The sequence below is a fragment of the Lonchura striata genome, chromosome 7, assembly GCF_050655825.1.
Source record: "Lonchura striata isolate lonStrDom1 chromosome 7, ASM5065582v1, whole genome shotgun sequence".
NCBI classification, from domain to species: domain Eukaryota; kingdom Metazoa; phylum Chordata; class Aves; order Passeriformes; family Estrildidae; genus Lonchura; species Lonchura striata.
The window spans coordinates 34,348,386-34,366,099 of NC_140709.1; the positions used below are offsets into that span (position 1 = coordinate 34,348,386).

Sequence of the window (17,714 nt, forward strand, 5' to 3'; positions counted from 1 at the left end):
AAGAACTAAAATCAGGGCTGTGTATCCAGCACAGCAAACCACAAAGTAAAAGATTGCAATTGTTCTGCTAGAGCTTAATTAGACAAAACAAACAACAACAACAGAAGCATTATGACTTAGCATCATTTTAAGAATCTGTTCAGCAAATAAGGAATACGAGTCCCCAGTTTCAAACTTGTTTGGACATGAAAGACCCTAGAGCTGTAATCTTTGTGGCAGTTTGACACTCAACTAATAAAATTGTCCAATATAATATAATTAATATAATATAATATAATATAATATAATATAATATAATATAATATAATATAATATATTTATCTATTATAATTCCTAATATAATTGTCTAAAACATTTAAAGCAGGTGAGGCACCTAAACTCACAAACTTGGCTGGTGGCACTCTCAAAACCAGCCTTTGAAATTTTCTGGGCCTTTTGGTAGCTGTGGGTCTCCAGCTCTCGTCTCTACACTCAACTGGCAAAATTACAGGAATGACTTTGGAATTCTAATTTAATGGAGAAGAAACAGAGGTACCAAAAGGGTACCAAAGCCACATGGGAAGACTGCAGCACAAGTGGAGACAGTGGCCCAGATGACTCTACTTTTCTCTCCTGAAAAAATTCACGTCCATCATTCCTCTCTTCATCCCTTAATGTGATTATTACATTATTACTCCATTAAGCTCAACTCCTGTGATTTATACACACAAGCCTGTATTAAGCAGTAGCATTAAACAATCACATAAATGTGATGTTAATGGCTCACACTTATCTGCCTGCTGTGTGCACTAAGGAAGAAGACAGCAGCCCACAGAAGGTTGAGTTTGCAGGTCCCAGTGAGCAATCACCAAAGCTATTACTGGTTTCTGTCAGCAGAGCCATGTCAAAAGGGGTCTAGGGAGGTGCAATTGCAATTTGGAAATCGCACCTGCTTCCTGATCTATCCATACTCTGCAGTCATGTTTGAAATATCTTAAATTTGGCTGCTGTATCTGAAAACTAATTCAAAATCCAGCTAAAACACGGTTTTTATTTTCACCTTCCAGGATGGGGAAAAAAAAAGTCTCAATTCTTAAGACTGTGAGAAGAAAGAGTGCTCTGAGTACACCTTCAGAACATCTTATGGGATGAAGATATTCACCTGATAAAGAGTTAAGTAAGCAAAAAATCTGAAAAATCTGTTTTCCTGGCCTTCTGCTTCTAAATGTTCCTGCCATAAAACACTGTCAAACAAAACAAAACAAAAGATGCCAGAAAAGAACAACTCAGATGTTTTCCCTAATTGCAGAGTAAATGAATGTACTTAAAAGCTGACTTCATAGTGCACTGTGCATTTTTCTGAAAGGACAACTGAGCTAACAGGAGAGATACTACACTGAATACACTGCTTTTTACATTAATTTTATATTAATTCTTCTACTGGCTGGGGCAAGCACCTGTCTGGAATGCACCTTTGACCTGCTGCAGGGCAGATCCAATAACAGCCCAGCATTTAATACATTTCAAAGCCTTTTGTTTGTCTGCTAGGTCTCACAAATTGTTTAGGTGGCAGCTGACTCAGCCTGTGCAGTCTGCAGAACAACTGAGGCTGGGAGACAGCACAAATACACATTTAACAACACACATTGCCTCACTGGTGCTAGGACAGTGACACCCACTGCTGTATTTCCCCTCTAGTGCCTATGCAGGATGGGGCTTGCATGGTTTTCCAGCAGTGTTGTGCTTTTAGCAATTTTTCAGAAGGCAGCTAAACCTGCAGGCAGCTTGGCAGGGCTGTGGCTGTGTCACCACAGGTGATTTCAGCTGAGCCTTCCACATTCAGCTCAGTCCTACCCTTCTCAGACATGGAAATCATGTCACATTGATCATCCCTCTCTTCGTCCCCTTCTCAATCTGGGTGTATTTCTGCTCCATTAAGTTAAACTCCTGTATGTTTGTATTTATATTTATATTTATATTTATATTTATATTTATATTTATATTTATATTTATATTTATATTTATAATTTTATTTTTATTCATCTTTATGTTTATATTTATACACCCAAGCCTGGTTTGGGCCAGTATTCCTGAGGAAACAGGTTTCAGTGACTGCACCCTCCTGGGACACCCCCAGGTTTGTGCACAACATTCTCTCAGCTGCTCTCTGGAGAAGCAGGACTCAGCAGCAAATGAACAGAGGTATTAAAAGAAATTAATAATCTGTCTGCACATCCACCTCCATGCTCCAAACACAGAGTAAGGTGGACGCTTACAGAAGCTCAGGTTCATCAGAGGTTGCACATCCAGATGCTGCATTCACACGCACCTGGCCAGCTGCTTTTTCTACAGGGAAATGCTGAATTTGGCTGGCACAGCAGGAAATAACTAGAGGCCCCAAAGCCCTGCCATTGAGGGGGTTTAATGAGCTGTTAGGCAGAGTTTTGCACTAACACCATCTCCTTGAAACTCCCTCTTGGCTTTAGGAAGACTCATTAGGGAACCTCTCTGTGGAACCAAAGAGAGAAGGTCACACTGTGAGTCTTGTTTGCATGTGTTTCCTCAGAGCCAGGACAAACTGCTAGGATTAAGGACGCTGCAGGTTTTGAAGGGGTGGTTTTGGATGTCATATTTTTTGGATGTAAGAGATTTGAGCTTTTTTTAGTTCAGTTTTCAATGAGGACCTCAAGCAGAGGTTCACTGGGTAGTCACTGGAGTCACTGCATGCTTACACTGGAGCACAATGTGCTGCACCATTAAATGCTGGGACTACCTTAGTTCAGAAAGTTCTGAAAACCCACCTGTCAAGTGAGCCACTACTCTAGAATTAAACCTAAGAATAAAAAAAAAATTAAAATTCCATTTCAGGGACCACACCCTGCAGCCTGTTCACACACAAATTAGATGGAAATAGCACCAGACAAGTGCCACTCACTTGACTCCTACCAAGCCAGTGCCACCAGGAGAAGATGGCCCCAGGCCAGTGTCCTGCAGCCTGGTGAGGAGCCAGGCATGGCACAGCACTGGAGCACTGTGCTCCACCATGCCCACCATCAGAGCTGCTCTCTGGCTGCTGTGGCAAGCACATTTCTCTCCCTCTCAGGATTTTTCATAGAGGTGCACAGAGAGAAATGAAAGAGAAAACAAATTCTCTTTCTGCTCCTTGATTTTCCTATGTGGAATGTGTTTGGAGAATTGTTTACCTGGGGTGAGTGCTTGATTGGATTCTGGTGAGGATTGTTTGAGCCTGGAGGCCAATCCAACCCACCTGGGGCTGGACTCTCAGAGAGGGTCACGAGTTGTGGAGAGTTAGAATCAGAGAAAGTAGTATTTAGTTTTAGCATCCTCCTTTTATATAGTATATTGATGTATTTTAGCATAGTTATAATAAAGAAATCATTCAGCCTTCTGAATTGAGTCAGACATGGTCATCTCTTCCCATTCGGTTTGCCTGCATTCACAATAGGCTGCTCTCTCACTGCTGAGAGCCTTTTCTGGAGCTGTGATATGTCTTTAAATGTGCTGCATCTCTCAGAGCAGGCAAACCCCCTGAGACTGCCCTGCCTGGCACAGCACTGGCACAGCACACAGGGCACCTCACAGGCACTGCCTGCCTTGTTGACACTGAATTCAAAAACCAGCCATTGTCCCATGTGACTCAAATGCATTAGAGAGATGCCCCACTTTCCTCCAAACACCCAAAACCAGCACAAATCAGGGATGTGAAAGCCCTCCTTCTTCAAGGTCATACTTGCAGACTGCTGGGTGAAACCTTCCTGCCCACCTCAGAGAAGCAGTAGGTCCTGTTCATGCAGGAATAAACACCTCCATGCACTTACAGAAGCACTGCTGGCTCACTGTGCATGTTGGAGCAACATAAAATAAACTAGGAACAAAAATCAGTACTGTGATCCCTGTCCTGCAAACACTGTGCTGACTCCAACAGGGCTCAGGTGCTGAGAATTATTGCTGAAATGCTTGGAAGCATAGGAGAAAAATTTTGTAGGACCCCCACACCACATAGTTGTTCCTTCTCCATGCTTTGTGCCAATTAAGTCTCCCAATTCATCAGAGCCTGAGTTAGCAGAGGAGAAACTTCCTCTGCTAACAAAAAAGAAAAGAAAAAAAAAAAAAAAAAAAAAAAAAAAGCGACAGGACTCTGTTACACAAGAAACCAAGTGTAGATTTTTCCATCAAACCTCTGATCAGGGACAGCTCCCACCAGCATTTCCTGTGAATTTTGCCCTGAAAAAATCATCATGGTGATGAGAAAGCAAAATCTAGCCCATTTTCAGTTCACTTTTATGCATAGAAGCCAAGGACCTCAGCAACCAGAATTGTTCCCATTGAAAGTTGTCAGGACAAGTAACAGTGGGCTTCATTCTGGGGATCCCCCTTTGGAGATGAGGAGTAGGTGGTTTAACAGAAAAATATTGTGTCATTGTGACAAATGTTTTACTTACAGCCTTTGACACACATCATTATTTCAGAGCAGTCTGTCCAAAGTGATTTGTTTCTTACAATTTTGATGCAACTAGCAAAAATATTTGAAGTTGTAACCATGCAGTAACAAAGCAATCGTTTCAGTGGTGCTCAAAGAGGAGGGTAAACAGACATCACTGAGCAGCTCACACGTCTTGTCAGCCTTGGCTGCACATACCTTTCCAAAGGAGGGAGTTATTGCTTTGATTTTTGATTTAGGATGAGTGATGGTAAGGTCTCTAGAATGAAAAAAAAAAAAATCTATTGTGTTCTCACTCCTTTCTGAACAGTCTTCAGGCATTGCTTTGGTATTTTCTGGTATCACTGAAAAGCTTGACTTTATAATCACACACTCAAAGCCCCTTCCTTCTTCAGGATAAATTTAAAGGGATAGCATCAGATTAAAGCCTAATTTCATCAAGTGTATAATCAACGCTAAGAATTGTTTTAATCAAAGCTACATTTTTGCCTGGTATTTAATTTCTCACAATGGAGAATTCAAATCAGACTCATCTCCATCTTTCCCTCATCTGTATTCAGCTGCACAAGGACCTCACCCTCAGGACCTGGGTACTGCAAAGGGATGGTATTTGAACATGGCAAGTTTCATTGGACTGCTTGGCTCACTGTTGGGTTTTTATTCTCCTGACCAAGCTGGCATCAGTGAGCCACCAAGTCCTCCAAGTCCTGCTCCCTGTGTCACATCCACACTGCTCTGCCTGTGCTTTCCTCCTAACTTCCTACAGCTCTGCCTCCCACCTTTCCTTCCCTACTTTAACATCCTGCTGACCTACTCCTCTCCTGAAGATAAGCTTAGATCCTCTTTAAAAAGACTTTTTAAAAAGACTGGGTGTGGCAGGGAGGGGCTGGGGCTGCCCACGCCTCATGCAGGTGTGGGTGGGATTGCTAACAACTGGTCAGCTCCGAAATATTTATGTTCCTTGGCAATAAATTCAGCTAAATTCCCCCCTGGGTTTCCACAAGATTTAGGCAGCCTGCTGTCAGGGTAATATATATGTAACATTATAATCATAATGACTCTTTTTTTCATGTTGATAAATTGTTGGTATCTGCAATAACCCCCAGAAAGAAGAAATACAACATCAGGTCTTTTACGTATGGCCATGCTCAGGTCCTGGCATCAGTCAGGGCAAGCCAAACAACTCCCAAACCAAACATGTTTCAATGAGTGCCTGCCTGCTACCAACACAAACACACCTCAGTTGAATCCATAAAAACAATTCTATTTAATAGGTTTTATTTCTGCCTGTGTGGATGCTCTCGAAAAGGAAAAATCTCACTGAATTTAAAAAACTCAAGCAGGAAGTTGTAGATACACACTGTTCAAACTTGCAGTACTGCAGGAGGAAATGTCTATTTTATAAGTCATCTAATTTGGAGATGCTACAAAGAGGGCAAAATAATAATTTATGTCATGTTTTTATCCTCTTTTGTGAATTACCACAATATCAAGATCATTAATTATGTTCATAAGACAGCCTGGTATCACAGATCCCACATTTCCAAAGGAACTATCCAACTAATAGGACTCTAGAAATGAAAACCCAAACATTTTTTTCCTAGCATTTCCTACAGCAAACTTTGACAAGGCCAACTGGAGTGAATCTGCTTTTCAACAGCCTTGCAGCTGTCCAGGAAAAAAAGTGAAAAAGGCTCTTTTTAAGTGAGACTGCCAGGGAAACTCCAGGCACAGGAAGAACCAGTGGTGTTCCCCAGGGATCAGTGCTGGGGTCAGTCCTGTTTAGTTTCTTCCCTGATGATCTGGATGAGGGGTTTGAGCCTTCCATTAGTGAATGTGCAGATGACACTGAGCTGGAGCATGTGTCCATCTGCTGGAGGGCAGGAGGGCTCTGCAGGGAGACCTGGAATGGTTGGAGGGATGGGCAGAATCCAATGGGATGAAATTTAATCAGTCCAAGTGCCCAGTCCTGCATTTTGGCCACAATAACCCCTGCACTGCTGTAGGCTGGGGATGGTGTGGCTGGACAGTGCCAGGCAGGAAGGGACCTGGGACACTGATGGACAGCAGCTGGACATGAGCCAGCAGTGTGCCCTGGTGGCCAAGGAGGCCAATGGCTCCTGGCCTGGGTCAGGAATGGTGCAGCCAGCAGGAGAAGGGAGCTCGTTCTGCCCCTGTGCTGGGCACTGGTGAGGGCACACCTCGAGTGCTGTGCCAGCTCTGGCCCCTCAGTTTGGGAAGGACATTGAGATGCCCAGAGGAGGCAGCGAGGCTGGAGAGGAGCTGGGAACACAAACCCTGTGAGGAACCCCTGAGGGAGCTGGGGGTGCTCAGCCTGGAGAAAAGGAGACTCAGAGGTGACCCTATCACTCTACAACTCCTGAAAGGTGGCTGTGCTCAGGTGGGGTTGGGCTCTTTCTCCAGGCAGCACTGACGGAACCAGAAGACACAGCCTCAAACTGTGCCAGGAGAAGTTCAGGCTGGACATGGGGAAAACATTCACTGAAAAGTGATTGGGCATTGGAATGGGCTGCCCAGGGAGGTGGTGGAGTCACTGTCCCTGGAGGGGTTTCAAACAAGATTGGACATGGCACTCAGTGCCGTGGTTTAGTTGATGATGTGGTGTTAGACCACAGATTGGACTTGTTGACCTCAAAGGTCTTTTCCAACCTAGCTCATTTGAACTGTTAGGAAACCTGGAAGCTGAAGGCACTGCCACTGTGTCAAAGCCAGTGCTAGAGACATATCCAGAGCAGCTGTGTGCATGGGCCATGCAAAGCTGACTTTCAGGTCCATTTGCAGCCTGATTGCAGAGCAGTAACCCCATCCACACTGTGGGGACTTTTGTCTGCCAGCACCTATTTTGCATCTTACTGCCAAGGTCAGCAGCCAAGAGGCTGATATTTAATAAAAAGCAGGAAAAAGGACCCATAGCTGTTCCACCATCAGCCTTCCTAACCAACACAAAGACTATTTGACATGACTTTTATAGAGCAGAAGTTTGGTTACATATAATTAATCCATCTATTCCCTGTTGCATGCCTTCACATTTTTGTTTCTTTATAAGACCTAACATCACCATGGTGTGATCACATTACTGGGATCAAAGATGATGCTGCACCTTTGAGGGACACCTCAAAACACCATCACTTGTCAGCTCCTGGGTCACTTCTAGAGGACTTCTGTGCCAGTGAAATGCCAAAGCCCCAGAAAACTGCAGCATGTCACTGAGAGGAGTACCAGACACTTTTTTTTGCAGAGGGCTGCCTGATCTGCAAGTTTGAGTGGAGCTACAAACATTTAGAAGGTGACACAATGTGGTTTAAAGTGTTTTCTGGAGCTCCAGAACACTTTGAAAGCTTGCCAAGCAGTCACATTAACTCTGACATCAATAATGTTGCTTTTGGTCTGGAGTTTCATCCCATCTGTGCCCCTCAGCTGATGAAGAAGAGATTTGTCACAGAGCAACCAGTCACATCTCCCACCCCTGCTCAAAACTAGGCAGGACACAGAATTCAGATCCTCAGAAATGGCCTAGTTCTAGTGCACAACTTAACCCCATGCACAAAGTGTTTAACATTCTAATTTGGATTTGACAGCATTCTTGCCTAATGAACATAGTCTGAATTTTGAAACAACAAATACTTCAAAAGAGGGATTCACCAGAGTTCATTCAGAAAGTGATAAAACCACGTGCTTCAATCACTAGCATATTTCAAAACACATCTTCTGGCTATGGAATTCACTGGAATACATCTCCCATTGAAAAGCTTCAGCAGAAACTCCTCCTTTGAGTTTCAGCAAGTTAATAGATGTTTTATCAGGAAATATTTGTTCATTATTTTGCCAAGAAAACAATTCCAACAAGGAAACTTATTTTCTCTCCTCAGCCTAAATACCATTTTTTACAAATGCTCTGGTTACTAAAATAGCTTTTCAGACAGACTTGTGTTTTTAGCTGGTGACTCTAGCTGTTGATCTAAACCAACAAGGATGCATTTAAAAAAAAAACAAAACTATTTGCATGGCTTTAGAAAACAAGAAGCTAAATTCTGCTTCTATGCATGCTAAAAATCCCACTTAACTCTTTCAAAGGGCACTGCCCAGTCAGCAAAAGCATCCTTGACCCTGAGGAATGTTTCCAAGTGGATCCATCCCAGGGGCTGCCTATCCACTGACATGGCTCAGGCAATCAAACCCTGGGAAGTGCCTGCAGCCAGGTCCTGTCCCACATTCCTCTGCCTCCTTGAGAGCTTACATTTCCATCAGATAAACTCAGATTACCTCTCAGATAATCAGATAATATAACTCAGATAATCAAAGGTTCTTTGTACCTCAGCTGTTTCCTACCTTTGCACTGCTCCACATCTCAGAATTTACCTGAGCAAGCTCATCAAAGAAAGCCTTCAAAGCTCCATTTGTCAGCACAGCTCAAAAATCCACATAGCCATACCTCCTTAAACATTTCTGTGTCCTTTGTCATGTAAAACATGAATATAAAAACAAGCCCTGGCCTATGAGAAACCCATGCAATTCTATTTTGAACAATGCATATTAGCCCCTGTAATTAAAAGCCTGGTGTTCTATATGAAGCAGAAACCTTCAGGATACACTTGTAATCACCTTGCAAGTAACTAAGAGGGAAGAATACCTATTCTCCTTCTCCTGCTGCTAATACGCAATTTGCTTTATATATCAAGTGCCATTCAGCATCTTTCCAACACCTACCCTGAGAAAAAGCTAATAAATCAACACTTTAGACACATTCTGAACAGATAAGTAGATAAAACAGCTTTGTCTGAAGAAACCTTATATAGTATTTGTGGGACTCAGATTCAGTCAAAGGAAGAAACTGAGAGCTTCTAGCCAGGCAAAAGCCTGGGAAAGTGCTAAGAAAGAATGTAAATAATTCTTTATCTCTCTTGTTTTTCACATTGCTTATAGTTCAGTTCTATCACTGTGTGTCAAGCACTCTGCACCAATGGTGGTGGGTTGTTTTCACTTCAGAACCAATGGATTTGGTCCTTGTGCAGCTCTGTATAAAAGAGAGGGGCATTTTAAATAAACAGGAGTTTTACTCTCAAGCCTTCTGAATCAAAGTTTACTTCATTCCCGCCCTGCCTCAACAACAATAAGTATTTGTCTACATAAACATCCTGAGGTAATTTAAAACCTGAAGATGACTAAAAATCAATTTTAAAAATTAAGTAATTTTCTCAGAGGTGATGGGATCTGTGTTGCAATTCAGAATTCCATCTATAAACTGCTACAGTGATAATTATTCCTCTCCTCTTCATCTGTTGTGTCTGTCCTGACTGAACACCTTTCAGGGCAAGGACAATCTCACTGCACTTTCAACAGGTCCAAGAGATGCTGTATTACCAAAACAAGAAACAACACTATCATAGTTAGTGTGGGAAATATTGCTCTGCAACATCTCCTTATTTTTGGAGCTCCAGCTTCAGTATAGAAGGACCCAGGCATTTCCAACCAGCATCTGCTGCTCTGTGGACTGCCAGCCCCAGTGTGACCTCAAATGGATCTGCTTATTCCAATTATTGCACTGATAGCCAAAAAGTCTTGGCAGAATATTACCAGCAAGCCAGTCAGGAACCACCTTTCCCTGTCTCATTTCTTCCATCATGAGCAGCAGTAGGAATATCTGATTGTCACTTGTAAACAGTAGGTACAGTGTTAATGTAAACAGATGTTAATTATTTTTATAAGTCTCTGACAGTTGCTGATGTATCAGAGGTGTCTGGATCAGTACTGAGGCACAGAAAACAATTTTTCAGGGGTTATTTGCAACAAAGTACTGAGGGAGAAGCACTGCAAACTACAATATTTGGAGGTAAAATGTACTTTGACAGTGATACTTGAAATTCAGCTCCTATATCCTGTGCTTTTGTACCCTTGCATTCCTATTAAAAAACAGTCACAGCATGATCATTTGTATGTATATATGGATTTTTTTTTTCTCCTTACAACACAAAAAGCCTTGTTGTCCCTTAACTTTAAGTTGACTTGGCACCTCATTAGATCTGCCATTAACCTCAAAGCAGTGATGGCTTGTTTGGGATGCATTACAGTTAAGCTTGTGGAAACAGTACCTCTCTTTTATTAACAGGGGTCCCATAAAACCCTGCATTTTTAAGCAGTTTGGCAACATTCTGGCATTCACAGTGCCCTTTAGGAACTTAAACATTAACATGTGCCTGGTTTATATTGCTAATAGGAGCTGGAGGCACAGACAAAAAATGCAAAGCTATTTCTTAACTACAGGTTTTCAGTTTTAGTGATAAGGCAACACTTGTCACCCTGTTTTCAGTGCCAAACTCTGCTTTACAACTGGATATCTGTGTCACCTTCTTCTCATAACACATCAAGCATTACTAAAGAACCTTATTTTGTATAATTTAATAATTTTACCAAGTTTTGTCACTTTTATTTCTGCACTTTGCATCTGAATCCCAGCAAGACTGTGAGAAGAATCCCAGTACCCCCAGCCACTTTGCTGCTGTTTAAGGAAAACTTTCTCCTGTTTGTAAGGACAAACTGAACTACAGTTTTCCACTGCAGCAGGATGTGTGCCTACAGAGGAACATCTCCCCTCTGCCTTAAATACCACCAACTCCTGGCTGTGCAGATGGAAAGACCCACACCTGCAGGCACTATATCCTCTTGGGATGAGTCCCCAGAATTCATGGCTTTACAGCATCCAACAGGAATTTTTACTGAAGTCTCTAAGATTACTCTCCTAAAAGCCCACATCCAAATACAAGCATGCAGATCCAGGGAAGGCAAGAAGCTGGAGGAGAGCATTCTGTCCCAGACCCAGATCTAACCCATGGTATAGGGTGGAAACATATAGCACAGTGCCAAGAGAAAAAAACCCCATGGTACTGAGAGCAACAGAAAACTCATTATGGAAATACAAATCCCATAAGCTCCTGATAAGTCCCCTAATAAAACTATTGTGTACCACTTTTGATACTCCTAGCACCACCTCTCAGCAGCTTTTTTTTTTTTTTTTTTTTTTTTAGTATTCCCATCCTTTACCTGCTCAATTTCTAAACAGTTTTTCAACAGACCTCTCTCCTACTGTGTCCTGATAAAACACTGGCAACTCTGGGATCCTGACCTTCAGAACAATTACATATACAGCCAAGCAAATAACCCACTTCATGTTCCAGTAACCAAGCCCAAAAGTACATGCCAAGGAGACAAGTATCAACCCTGTTATTGGGCTACCATATACATTGAAATAGAGAGTGTAACACAAGATCTCGGTTAAAAATGTTTCCTTTATATATACTTTACAGCTAGAATATTTGCATTTGATATTGCAAATTCAATATTTGAATTTGATTCGACTCTTTAATACTTTCAGTTAATCCACAGCTATATTTCCCTGTGAATAAATGAACACTCCCACCTGATCTTCTTCCCATGCACAGATTTACCCAGCTTTATGCAGGGTTTCCACATCATAAAGCATTGCAAAGCTGAAATAAGGAGTTCTGCAACAGCCATAACAAAAAGCATCTGAATGTACTTCCTGATTCATTTAGGAGTAACTCCTAATGTCAGTCCCTCACTAAAGCATGGGATTCTTCCTCAAACCTGGGGCAGACTTGGAAGGATTACTCTAGAGGTGAGGTCCTGGCCCTGCTGAATTCACTGGCCAATTCCCAGCTCCCCTAAATTTCAGTATTCAGGTCCTGGCTCTGCTGAATTCTCTGGCCAATTCACAGCTCCCCTGAATTCAGTAGGACTCAGACATCCCCCATCACCAGCAGCAGGCAAACTCACTTTCCCTCACTGCATTTTCCAGTTAGAGTGTTATGCCAGCAGAATTGTTTCCAAGCAGCCTGGCTTGTCTGCCTGTGCTTGTCCTTTCTATGTGTATACTTTCACCACAGCCACGTGCTCCTGCATATGGAAAATTAACCCCCCTGCACATACACACACACCTTACCCTCACACCCTGCTGAAGGGAAAATTACTGAAGCCAGCATTTAAAGGAAAATCATGGCTTCAGGTGTAAATAACAGAAAGGTAGCCTTGAAACAGTTAATCTCCAGATGACTAAAAGCAGTTCACCTTCATCAGAGATCAGATTTCCAGCTACTGCAGAGGCTGAGTGCTCTGGGGGCCTTTGCTTGTTCTCAAGGACAACTGGATTTCTGGCATCTCTGGACAAGTTGGAAATTGTAATTGCCATCAAAATGAGCTCCTGTGCCTGGGACTGAGAGGCAGAGTTCCCCTCTGAGTGTCTGCTCACACTCACAGTGTGCACGAGTGGGGAGGAGGGGGAGGCTGCACAGAAGGAGGTCTACAGTCACAGGGGTCATGTCCTTAACTCCTGCAATCACAGGATCATGTCCTTAACTCCTACAGTCACAGGGGTCATGTCACCCCTTGTCCCCCACCTCCTGCAGTTTGACATGATGGAGTGCAAACCTGTTTGAGCTGCAGTGGAGCACAGAGCCAGGCAGTGCTCACAGACCCCTCATGGCAGCTGGAAAGGAGGATGTGCAAGGAAATGACAGCAAAACCTCTTATCTTCATAAGGAAAAATATCTCACAGCTGCCATAAAGGATTTCATTTGATCCTAAACCTGTCCTTTCAACTGAGATCCAGGATTAACTCTTGTATTTCCCAAGTGGAATGACTGTGGACTGTGGAGTGTCTGGATGCAACCACTGCTAGCAGCAATGTCTTTTCAGACTTTCAGGAGCATCTACATGGTCTGTTGAAGACCTGGGTCAAACACGGGGCTGGGCAGGAGCATGAAGTGTACAAGGAATTAAAAATATTTAAAAATATTAATAAATAATATTTAAATAAATAAAATATTGAAACATATTTAACCAGTCATCCACATAGTCACATAAAGCAGACACACAAGATGGCTGAGGGCAAATGCACCTGAGGCCAATGTACAACTCCTCAGCTGAGGAATTGTGTATCACAGAGTGTGTCTGTAGCCTCAATGGCTCTGTGAATGCCACTGTGGGGCAAGCAAAAAATCAAAAAAAGCTTCAGCCTAGAACCTTTCTATTGAAGCCAACAAAGGAAATCAAGAAAAGGTAAATCTTCTCTCACCTTCTTCACCTGAATAGCTGGCTAGCTGTACTTGCCACCTAGACATACTTGAGGAAACAAAGAAAGCATCTAGGCCTATCCATATATCTGCAGGGTTTCAGCTGAACAGGAGAAAGAATTCTCTAGTCAGCTACATGATTTTTTTTGTCTTCAATCCTCTCAACTGAAGATAAGTTTGATATTGATATCCTCTAGCTGAGAGCTTGTCTTTGCTGTAAGACAGGCATACAATTTAGAAAAAGCTGTTTCCGCAGCACATCTGAGTGATTTATTCATTTAGTTCATTAGGCCGGACATAAATAAAAGATGTGGGTGTCAGTCCCCTCCATGCAGCTTTAATTTGCTTGCTCCATGCCTGGTGGAGGTCACTGTCACTCCCCACCTCTGCACTTGGCGTGACAAATGTCCTCCCACACTCCAAGCAGCAACTGCAGCGAGCACAGACCCAGCCAGGAAGCCTCTAGATCTTAATTATAAAACCATAAAAGAAACCAACTGCCTCTGAAGCTCTCTTACTAGGAAACAAATGAGAATGGGAAATTTATTTCCAGCCATAAATCCCAAAGCCTTCAGTTTAATTTTTCCCAAGTTAACTTTCTCACCTAGCTAAGCAGCACTGCCTTCTATTATTAGCTTCTGGCCCAATATCAGCTGACCACCATCAGTCAAACTGTCTTCATCTCAATGAGCTCAGGGACTCCCAAGGAACTCTGTGTATGCTGACTCGTGCTTGCAGCCTCTAATTATATTCTAACAGATAATGGAGCATTTAAACTCAGGGAGGACAGATTAAACTTGTAAGTGGATCAAAATCCTGGACACAACCACAGCTCATAGGATTACTTCCTGGAAACATCAAGCTTGGAGGAAAGGCTCTCATCAACTCTCTGTTGCTCCATGATAAGTTTTTTAAGAATATGTTTTCAGCCTCAAAGACTGCTGTACTTTCCAACTGCAGCATGTCTCTAGAATTTATTACATTGTCAGCTGAGTATCTGGGCTGATGTTAAACCATCTGACCACACCAATAGCTACTTGACTTATCAGACCATGGTAAGAGCCAAACAAATTGAGGCTGAAGAGGTGAAATTGCTTTCCCAAGTGAAACTGTAAGTCCCTGTTCTACTATCAAGGAGCCTCTCAGCTGCACATTTGCCTGTTTTCCTTGCCACAATATTCTCTTCTCTCCATAAAACTCAGAACCATCATATATTCTGTTCCAGGCTCAGGGTGAGGAGCAGGACTGAGCTCCCTGCTGGTGCCCATGGGTCTTGATGGTGCAGGCAGAGCACTTGCACTCTGAATTCAAACTCCAGCCCCCTTTTGGGCACCTGCCAGAGCAGAAACTCTGCCCTGCAACTTAAACCCATGGCCATGCTGAGGGGAATATCCTTTAGACTTTGTAATACACAATACACACCCACAAGGATGTGGGGAAATGGGGTAAACCTTCATGGACAGAACAGCAACAGCAACCTGTGTGTGGTGAAAATAAATCCACACAAGGCTTCCTGTGCAGCCTGGCTCTGCCCTGGTCCAGGCTCCTTTGCAGATCCCAGCTTGTATTGCTGTAGCAGACACAGACCTACTGCAGTGACAAATCTAGGGACAAACACAGGGAGCAAAGGGAAAGGGCTAGCTGGGAATGGGTGGAGAAAGCCTGGAAAACAAACTCTGCCGCGGCTCCCTCAAGAAAAATCCCAAATAAGGGCTGTGCTTTTGGATGGTGGCCAATCCATCCTCTCCTGATGGGAGGTGCTTGGCCAGAGCAGCAGAGCTGACATCAGGCATTATATCATGACAGTCATTACTGCTCCATTAGCAGGGCTCCAGGCTGCTGAAACGACAGCCCAGGAGCCAAAAGTGATTTTCTTTACTCCTTCAGCATAAGGTTTAGCAGAATTTCAGGAGCTGGCAGAGCCCTTTTAGACTCCCATTCTGCCAGCATCAGAAGTTTTCACCTGATCTATGGGCAGTGCCACTAATACCCACAGCAGCAATTCTGTGGACACTGAAGTGACCCAAGTACTCCCTCTGCACACAAACTGCTGCTTTCCAAAGCCTTTCCATTTTCCAGAGCCTTTCTAAAAGGAATGCCGATTTTTACTTACAGATATAAGGACTTTCCCAGGAAGAAGTAATTGCTGACAAAAAGCACACCTACAAAGTCAAGGGTGTGACACATATAATGGCACCTTCCCACTAACCTCCTCTTCCATTCACTACCAACACTGGCAGACCCTTTTTAACAAAGAATTAACCCCACCATGTTCACTGTGGCATTTAGCCACCTCTATTCCTTTCAAAATCTGACACAAGTGCTTTTAACCAACAGCCATTATTCGTAACACTTTTTACTGAAGTGCAACTGATGCATTTTGCTTTCAGATGCACATTTGAATATTTCCTCATAAAATGAGTAAACAGTGTTCAGTTTTATCAGGATAGGCATACTGACTAAAGTCTTGAAGTGACAATAAGTAAAACAGTAAAACACTTTTTTTTACTCTCATGTACATTTCAGTAAAAGATATTTAGGTTATCTCCTCACAATTTAAATTTTGGCTTAAATGCTTTAAATGTTTATGCCTTTTTTGGGACAAGTAGAAGTAGTCACATTAAGGCCATAAATAATGCTTAGGTCATTCTCTTTGAAAGTGCATTGTTTCAGGAGCTAAACAACTGGTTTAGGTGGTATGGATGGCAAGAAACCTCTGTATAATTGGATTAGCAATTATTTCACAAGAATGAAATTTAATTATCTTCATCAATGCAGTACGGGAAAGGATTACAAATCACTGCACATATATCAAAACCAGCACTGACAGAAAACATTATTTCTCCTTATTGCCACTTGTATTAATTAATGATGAAGTCTAATTTTTTTTATTGTTATTAAAAAGAATCTAAGGGCTATTTTTAACCTCAAGAACTAAAAGCATCTTTAATTTTTCTTTCATCTTGCAGCCACTGGGTCAAAAACTCAGGAGAAAGTATTAATTTAAAGGGAAACCTTCCCTACTGTAACTCTACAGCCAAAAATCTCCAGAATTCCCAAAAGGCTCTTCATTTCTGAGCCATTTATCAGATGTTTTGATGCAAACACTGGGGGGAAGTTTGGTCCAGTGAACCAAACTGACCTGAGCTGAGCTGTGAAACCTCACACAAGCAACTCTGCCTTTTGTCAAGGACCTTATGTTTTCTTTGCTTCGAGGTTAATCAGTATCAGAGGAGGAGCTATTGCTACTATTTCTCTATCAGATCAGGGGTCAGATCCTGATCTGGCACAAATTTCTCAGTTCCACACAGTGATAACAATTCCCTCACTTTTAGGCTGGAATCTGTGTCACTGACTGACCACTGACACCCAGTTCACTGGATCTCACCTCTCCTCTTGGGGCAGCTCAATTATTAGCAAGATTATTTGTCCATTAAGCAAAGATATCTAATACTTGTTATCCCTTTAGTGCAATTAATTCCTTTTAAACAGTGCCAAAACTGCCTTTTTTTTATTATTTATTGTTTGTGCAAAATGATTACTGAATGCAACAGAACCATAGAATGATAAAATAATCGAGGTTGGAAATTATCTAACCAACATAAATGTGTAGTGCTCTGTAAAAAACACAGGAAATCCCTTCCTCTACACAGCCTTCCTTCAACTGCCTAAGAACTCAGACATAAAACAGCTGTCTGGAGCACCTAAATCCATAGCTGCACATTCCTGTTCACTTCTAGGTGGAAGAATAGACTATATAATGGGAGTACCTTCTCCTTGTGGCTTACAGTCTCATTAATGCTAAGAAATCAGGCCTACACACAGAACAGGTCAGCAAGACTTAAAAGCCATATGCAATTTTCAAGTTCACAAGAGTGACCTACAAAAAAAGTGCAAATTTCTATGACTTATCAAAAATTGTCACTGAATAAGAAATGGAGATTCATGGTGTCAGTAAGCCTTGATCTTGACACAGAGCTGAAAACTAAGTGTAAAGCCTCTGTGATCATAGACCATTCATGGACATTACCATCTTGACCTCTTATCCATGGCATTTCAGATTTGTAGAGCAAAAGGGCTTTTAAATCCAGCATATTTTATTTTTCCCCTTCTCCCTGTTATGCTTTGCAGCTGCTGCCAGCTTCCAGAGTCTTGGAACACCAAAG

The 17,714-nt window shown here is 42.4% G+C and overlaps 1 protein-coding gene across 9 annotated transcripts in view; it reads right to left on the reverse strand.

Annotated features, from left to right (window-relative positions):
* Positions 1-17,714, reverse strand: part of ERBB4 (erb-b2 receptor tyrosine kinase 4) — a 595,041-nt gene that overhangs the window by 98,746 nt on the left and 478,581 nt on the right. The window lies entirely within an intron of this gene.